Source organism: Phascolarctos cinereus, unplaced genomic scaffold, assembly GCF_003287225.1.
Source record: "Phascolarctos cinereus isolate Bilbo 61053 unplaced genomic scaffold, phaCin_HiC Scaffold_2;HRSCAF=192, whole genome shotgun sequence".
NCBI classification, from domain to species: domain Eukaryota; kingdom Metazoa; phylum Chordata; class Mammalia; order Diprotodontia; family Phascolarctidae; genus Phascolarctos; species Phascolarctos cinereus.
The window spans coordinates 86405301-86414262 of NW_027555625.1; the positions used below are offsets into that span (position 1 = coordinate 86405301).

The 8962-nt window shown below is 30.8% G+C and overlaps 1 long non-coding RNA gene across 1 annotated transcript; it reads right to left on the minus strand.

The window, feature by feature from the left end:
• Window positions 1-1206: 1206 nt before the first annotated feature.
• Window positions 1207-8436, minus strand: LOC144455591 (uncharacterized). Its single transcript, XR_013484307.1, has 3 exons — window positions 8277-8436; window positions 6956-6991; window positions 1207-2961 (listed from the first exon to the last, which is right to left on the minus strand). It is a non-coding gene; the product is annotated as an uncharacterized LOC144455591 (long non-coding RNA).
• Between the last annotated feature and the right edge of the window lie 526 nt (window positions 8437-8962).

The following is an 8962-nucleotide window of genomic DNA, read 5'->3' on the forward strand; positions in this document are numbered from 1 at the left end:
TGCAAAAATAATGCTAGAAGTAATTGGGACAAATCAGTAGCTGAGTGGGAGGGAGAATTAATTACTATAGTGGTTCACAGGCTACTAGAAAGGAAATACTTTTTTAAGTATTTGCTATGTACCAATCACCATGCTAAGTGTGTTACAATGATTACATCATTTGATCCTCACAACAACTCTGGGAGATAGGTGCCTTTATTATCCCCATTTTACAGTTAAGGAAACTGAGGCACCACAGTGGTTAAGTCACTTTTCCAGGCTCACACAGCTAATAAGCGTCTGAAGCCAGATTTGAACTCAGGTATTCCTGTATCCTGACCCAGTGCTTTATCCACTGTATTATCTTGCTGCTTCTTAAGTACTGGGCCTAGAATTGTGAGGATTGATAACAATTTGGCAGCATGCCAAAATTATGGCCTTCAGTTACAGCAGCACTCAGTATTTAGATGAAAATTTTATGTCTAAACATGCTCATCAACAAAAAAAAATCAGTAAATCATTGAATTGAGCATGGAACTAAAAAAAAACTAACAAATGAAAAACTATCCTGAAAAGCAAAGGGGAGATTAAAAAAAAGTAAAAGAAATAAGACAATGAACATTTAAAAATTTAAAAGTAAGTAAATTATTAGCTAATTATTTTTTAAATGAAAAAATACCAACATCAAAAATGGGAAAGGTGAATTCAAAATCTATAAAGAAGAAATTTTAAAAAAATTAGGAGCCATTTTGCCCAAACAATTTGGAAATAAAATGATAATCTAAATGAAATGGATGAATATTTTCAAATATATAAATTGTCTAAATTAACAGAATAGGAAATAGAGTGCTTAAATTAACTCTATCATAGAAAAAAATAAACAAAAATAATTAAATTCATAAAGAAAAAGTCCTTAGGAAAAGGTGGATATGGATATATAAGTAAATTCAACCAAACATTTAAAGAACAATTAACTCCAATACTACCTAAGATATTTGAAAAAAAAGAGAGAGAGAGAAATAAAGGACCTACTAAATTCCTTCTATGATATGATTATGATCTTTATACCTAAACCAAAAAAAGACAACACAGAGAAAGAATATTGTATTACAATAATCCTAATAAATATTAATGCAAAAAAAATAAAATATTAGCAAGGAGACTACAGCAACATATACAAAGATTATACACTATACTGGCCTAATTTTATACCAGAAATGTCAGGCTTCTTCAATATTAGGAAAACTGTAAGCATAACTGACCATACTAATAAAAAATCATATTGTTATACTAATAGATGCATAAAAAGCTTTTGACAAGATACAATAACCATTCCTATTAAATACTCTAGAAACCATAAGAACAAACAGAACTTTCCTAGCCAGCATTATCCCTAATAGAGATAAGCTGGAAGATTTTTCAACAAAATCGGAAACAAAGCAAGAATGTCTGTGATCAGTTACTGTTCAATACAGTGCTAGAAATGCTAACTGTATCAATAAGATGGGAAGAAATGAAGGTATTAGCATAGGCAATAAGGAAACAAAACTATTACCTTTTGAAGATGATATGATGTTTTACTTAGAGATGCCTAGAGAGTCAACTAAAAAACTAATTCAAACAATTAACAACTTCTGCAGAGTTGTAAGATATAAAACAAACACACACAAAATCATCAGCATTTCTGTTTGTTACCAAATAAATACAATGCAAAAATACATTAAGGGAAATTCCGTATAAAAGGACTATAAATAGTACAAAATACTTGGGCATCTGTCTACCAAGACAGGAATGAAATAGATGCAATTGCAAAACATTCTTTATACAAATAAATATCTAAATAATTGGAGAAATATTAATTATTCGTGGTTATTCCAAGCCAATATAATACAAATGACAATACAACCTTAATTTATTTATTCAATACCAACCTACCAAAGGATTACTTCATAAGGCTAGAAAAAAATGGAAAAAAATCTGAAAGAACAAAGGGTCAAGAATATTGAGGGAATTAATTAATAAGGTGAGCAGTATCAGATCTCAAACTATACTACAAACCAGTATTCATCAAAACAATTTGGTATTGGATAAAAGAGCAGTACTAGTGGAAGAGATTAGGTGCACGGTATTCAGAAGCAAACAAGCTCAGTAGTCCTAGTGTTTGATAAACCTAAAGATCTCAGCTATTGGAGCAAAAACTTATTACTCAGCAACAACTGTTTGGAAAGGTAGAAAAAAAAATGTAGAAAACAAATAGAGAGCAGTGTCTCACACCACTTACAAAAGCAAACTTCAAATAGCTACATGATTAAGACATAAAGTGATATCGTAAAGAAATTAGAGGAGCATGGAAGAAATTATCTTTCATATATATAGAGAGGGTAAGATTCTGTGACCTAATAAGAGAAAGAGGTTCATAGAAGTTAAAAGGGACAATTTTTAATATATTTTATTTTCCCCCAATTGTATCTTAAACTAATTTAACATTTTTTATAACCACAAGCAAACAAATATGGGTTATACATGTACAATCATGTAAAACATTTCCATATTAGTCATTTTGTACAAGAAGCAAATAAAAGAAAAAGAATGAAAGAAAACAAAAAATGTATGCTTCCATCTGTATCCAAACAATATCAGTTCTCTCTCTGGAGGTGGATAGTATGCCTCATTAGTCCTTTGGGATTTTCTTATATCATTGTATTGTTGAGAATAGATAAGTCATTCACAGTTTTTCATCAAACAGTATTGCTGCTACTATGTACAATATGCTGCTGGTTCTGTTCACTTCACTTTGAATCAGTTCATAGAAGTCTCTCCAGGTTCTTTTCTAAAATCATCCTACTTGGGGCAGCTAGGTGGTACAGTGGATACAGCACTGGCCCTGAAGTCAGAAGGACCTGAGTTCAAATCCATCCTCAGACCAAACACTTGACATTTCCTAGCTGTGTGACCCTGGGCAAGTCACTTAACCCCAATTGCCTAAAAGCTAAAATTAATTAATTAATTAATTAATAGATGAATAAATAAATAAATGGATGAGTAAGTAAATAAATAAATGAATGAATGAATAAGTAAATAAACAAACGAACAAACAAATAAATACATAAATACATAAATAAATGGATAGATAAATAAAATAAAATCATCCTACTTGTCATTTTGTATAGCACAATAATATTCCTTCCGTTATGATCATAAACTCACAGCTTATTTAGCCATTTCCCAATTGATGGACATCCCTTTGATCTCTAATTCTTAGCCACCACAAAAAAGCTGCTGTAAATATTTTTGTACATATTGTTCCTCTCTTCCCCTCCTGTTTTAAAATGTCTTTGGTAGTGCTACTGCTAGATCAAAGGGTATGTTCAATTTTATAATGCTTTGGGCATTGTTCCAAATTGCTCTCCATAATGATTGAATCAGTTCACAACTCCACCAATAGTGCATTAGTATCCCAGTTTTCCCACATCCCCTCCAACATTTGTCATCTTCCCTTTTTGTCATATTAGTCAATTTGATAGGTATAAGATGGTACCTCAGAGTTGATTTAATTTGCATTTTTCTAATCAAAACTGATTTAGAACAATTTTTCTTATGACTGGAGATAGCTTTGATTTCTTTTTCTGAAAACTATCCATTCATATCTTTTGACCATTTATCAACTGAGGAAGTTGCTTGTAATTTTTATAAATTAGACTCAGTTCTCTATATATTTGATAAATGAGGCCTTTATCAGAGATAATTGTTGAATCCCTCCCCCCAAGTTTTCTACTTTCCTTATAATTTTGATTGTATTCATTTTTTGGTGCAAAACCTTTTTTGATTTTACATAATCAAAATTATCTATTTTACATTTTATAATGCTTTCTCTCTTGTTTGGTCATAAATTCCTCCCTTATCCATAGATATGATAGATAAACTATTCCATGCTCTCCTAATTTGCTTATGTTATCATCAAAATGCACAATTTTGTTTACATAAAATTAAAAACATTTTGCATAAGTGAAACCAAAGTAGCTAAAGATAAAAGAGAAGCAGAAAACTGAAAGAAAATCTTTATAATAAAAACCTCTCTGATCAAGATCTGATTTCTAAGATGTGCAAGGAACTTTTTTAAATTTATAAGAATAACAGCCATTTCCTAATTAGTAAATGGTCATAGAATATGAAGGAGCCTTTTTCAGAAGAAGAAATCTAAGCTATCAATAGCCACAATGAAAAATACTTCTACATCACTAATAATTAGAGAATTATAAATTAAAATAACTCTAAGGTACCACCTCACATCTATCAGATTGAGAACATTTATAAAAACAAAATGACAAATACTGTAGGGATTATAGGAAAATAGACATATTATTGCACTAGAACTATGAACTGGTCTAGCCATTCCAGAAACAATTTCGAACTATACTTCCAAAGCTATTAAACTCTGCATACTCTTTGACCCAATGATACCTCTATTAGGTCTAAGAGATCAAAGAAAGAGGAAAGGTCCCATATGCTATTTATACAGCTCTTTTCCCCTTGGCAAAAAAATTGGAAAGTGGAGAGGTGCCCATCAATTGGGGAATGGCTGAACAAGTTATAATGTATGACAAATGGTGTACTGTTGTGCTCTGGGAAGTGATGGCTTGGTTTCAGAAAAACCTGAGAAGACTGTATTAACTGACTCGAAATGAAGTGAGAACTAAAAGAACACTTTTTATAATAACAATAATGTAGAGACAAACAATTTTGAAAGCCTTAGGAATTCTGATCAACAAAATGACCAATCACAATTCCAGAGCACCCATGAAGAAACATTCAAGATGGAGAAGTAATGAACTTAGAGTACAATTTAAGGAATTGTTTTTGATATTACTAATTCAGGAATTTGTTTTGCCTGATTATACACATTTGTAATGGGCTTTGTTTTTCTCACTTTCTAAATATGTTATAGGGGAGAGGGTGGTGGTTCAGGGGGGTAGTCCTGGAAGGGAGGTGGAAGAGAGAGAATTAAGAAATGAAAATAAAATAAAATACACAGATTTTTAAATCATATACTACAGTGCTTGTGATAATCATTTGCAAAAAAATGCTACCATGAAAATAATTGTAACTTAATAATTGCGTGCATGAATGTAATTGGATATTACTGCTCTTTAAGGAACAATAAATGTGATAAATACAAAGGAATATGGGGAAGATATATAAACTATATAAAGTGAATATATATGAAGTAAAATAAGCAGAAATAAAAACATCAATAGTGATTACAACAATGCAAATGAAAAAAGCAACAACAAAATTAATATTAAATGTGTAAAAATGAAAAATAATTAAAATGGATGTTGAGAAATTGTAACGAACAAATTAACTCAGAGAAGATATGTGACAGTGCACCTTCTTTGCAAAGGCAGGAACTAAGGATGTGGAGTACTTCATAAAACACTAAACTTAGCTATTGCATTAGTTTTACTGAACTGCATTTTTTCCCTCTTTTTTTTTCTTTATTAGGGTTGGCTCTCTGGGAGGTGGCTATATTGGGAAGGGTAGTTATATAAAATGAAAGCTAATAATAAAAAAATTTAATGAAAAAAAGCATGCAACAAAGATTAGTAGCCACCAGATTCTCTTTATCTGGAGGGCATTAAAATATTAACAAAAGTATAGTGAGTAAATGGAAGAGGTACAGTTTTGTTTATTTGTTTTTATAGGAAGTGGCCAAAATTTGAGCTGCTCAGGGCATAGCAGAAATCAGCTCTTCCTACTTTTAATTCCTGTAAAATTTCTGATACTGTCTTTTTTCATATTTTTATCTACAGCACCTATCACAGTGCTTGGCACATAGCAGGTACTTAATAAAACTTTGTTGACTACTGGAAGGAAAAGCAAAAAGAAAACAATTCTCCCAAAGCCTCATTTGAAGAGGAGTCAGAAGCCCAGCCAACTCTTTTCCCACCAGCTTCAGCCCTTGGATTCAATTCCATCATCAGCAATCCCTCGGCCCATTTACTCATACTTCCCCCTTCTATCCTCCTTTTCACCCTCCTTTTCTGTCTTGTCTTCCTTCATTAGATAATAACCTTCTAGATAACAAGGAATGTTTTTCTTTTTTTCTTACTTGTATCTGCAGTAGCACAATTGCTGAAGTGTAGTAGGCATTTAATACATGTTTATTATATGATATTGACCACAATGCAATAAAATTGTATTTAATACAGGGTCATTAAAAAAAGAGTTTAAAATTAACAGGAGACTAAATAACTTAATCCTAGAAAGTGGTTGGTCAAAGAAGAAATCATAGAAATTGTAAATAATTTGCTTAAGTATCATGACAACAATGAGACAACACACCAAAATTTTGGAGGTACAAACAAAGTAGTTCTTAGGGAAAATGTATGTCTCTAATCACTTTCATCAACAATGGAGAGAAATAACAGATCAATAAATTTTGACATACAACTTTAAAAAACTAGAAACTAAGTAATTTTTTAAATTTGAATTAATAACCAAATTAGAAGTCCTGAGACACAAATATTAATAAATTTGAAATAAAATTAATTAATAAACAAAGTTAGAAGCTGTTTAAAATCATAAAAGTAGATAAACCATTAGCTAATTGGTTTAAAAAGAAGGAGGAAAATCAAATTACTAGAATTAAATGAAAAATGGGAATTTACCAGTACAGGAGAAATAAAATATATTGCTAGAAACTATATTGCTCAATTTTATGCCACTAAAACCAACAACTTATATTAAATAAATAAATATTCACAAAAATATAAAATACCTGAAATAATAGAATAGAAATTTTAAAACAAAGCACTCTCAGGGGAAAAAAAATGAACAAGATATAAATGAACTCCTAAAGGGGGTGGGGACTAAATCAAATGGATTCACAAGGAAATTCTTTCATTTAAAGAAAAATGAATTCCAATATCACTCAAACATTTTACAAGGGAAAAAAAGGCAAAAGAAGGGATCTTACCAAAATCCTATTGTGATACAAATGCCATCTTGATACCTAAAACAAAGGAGAGTCAAAACAGGGAGCAAACTGAAGACCAAATACCCTACTGAATACTGTGGAAGCATATCAAAAATACTCCTTCTTTGTTCATCTGAAAATATTAAGATGTAAATATTTTGTGAATCTTAAAATCTTATGCAGATTTTTCCCTTTGGGAATGTGGGTAGCACAAAAGTGAATTCTTCCTTGGGGAAATGGATCAAAGTTAAAAACCAAACAACTCTTTTCTAGATAAAAGAATTGCCTCCTAACTCACCTAAAGGACTAATGCCATGAGATACCAAAGGGAATTGCCTTCTTCTCTTATTCAGAAGAGATTTTAAGATTGATCACAAGAAAAAGACCTTTTTTTTCATTCTGTGAGGAGTATGGTTGAAGAAATAACTGAGTAGTGATGAGTTGGAATTTAACCTTGTTCAATATTCCTATAAATGTTACCTCAAATTATCTTGTTGTAGGATACATGTCCAAGAGGAAAGAGGGACTATTCCAATTTGGCCATCTCTCCTTCTAATCTTCTAACTCAATTAGATATTATAATAATGTTAAATTAAAATTAAATTGTTTCTAGCAGACTTGTGCCTAAAATGCAGAGAGTAGGTATTAAAATATATCCCTTCAGTGATATTGTTATGGACATTTTAAATAAAATACTAGCAAAGAGACTATATTAACATATCACAAAGATGACATATTGGACCAGATTAGATTTATACCATGAATTCAGTGTTCATTCAATATTAGAAAAACTATAATTGACTATATTAGTAATAGAACAACAAAAATAATTTTTAATATACTCAGAAAAATCTCATGAGCAGATATAATATCCATTTCCATTGTTAAAAAAATTAGAAAATATAGGTAAGAATAAATTGACTTTTCATTAACATGGTAAATAGTCCAATATCTAAAACTAGAGGCTTTTCCAAAAAAAACTAGGCTAAAGGAAAAATATCCATTGTTGCCACTGCTTTTAGATATAGTCTTAGATATGCTAAGTATAAAAATAAGACCAAAATAAATATTTTGATGGAAAAAAGCACCAGGAAACAAAATTACCACTTTTTGCAGATGATATGAAGGCTTACTCAAAGAATCCTACAAAATCAACCCCCAAAATAATTGAAATAATAGTAGGTAAAGTTGCAGTACATAAAATAGATCCAAATAGATCAGCATTTCTGAATTTTACCAACAAAACAGCAGGAAGAGCTAGAAAGAGAAATTTAAGTTAGAATAGCCATAGAATGTATAAAATATGCAATAGTCTACTTACCAGACACATGCAGGAATAATATAAATATAATTAAAAACCCTACTTACAGAAATGAAGACAGACCTAAATGATCAGAGAAATATAATCCAGATTAGCATAATAAAAAATGTAATACTACCAAAATTAATCTACTTATTCAATGCCTACCAGTCAAACTATCAAAGCGTTACTTTATAGTGTTAGGAAACATAACACTGAAACTTGTGTGGATGAACAAAAGGTCAAACATGTCAAGGGCAATAATTGAAAAAAGTAAGGAGGAAGAGTTTCTAGCAGTATTAGATCTTGAGTACTACAAAACAGGAATCATTAAAACAATTTAGTTCTTGTTTCAAAAATAAGAAATTGGTCGAGAGATTGGTCAGTGGGAAAGTATGCAGCATACAAAAGTAACTGAACCTAGTAATCTAGTGTTTGATAAACCTAAAGATCCCAGCCACTTGAGTAAGTACTTACTATGACAAAAAACTGCTGGGAAAAATGAACAGCAGTCTGGCAGAAATTAGGTTTAAACAAATACCTCCTACTATAAAACAAGACACATTCCAAATGGATTCATGACCTAGATATAAAAGGTCACATCATAAACAAATTCAAGGAACAAGAAATTATCTTTTAAAGCCATGGTTATGGGAAGAGTACATCACCAAACAAGGGAGAGAGAGAAATACAGTAGATAAAATAGA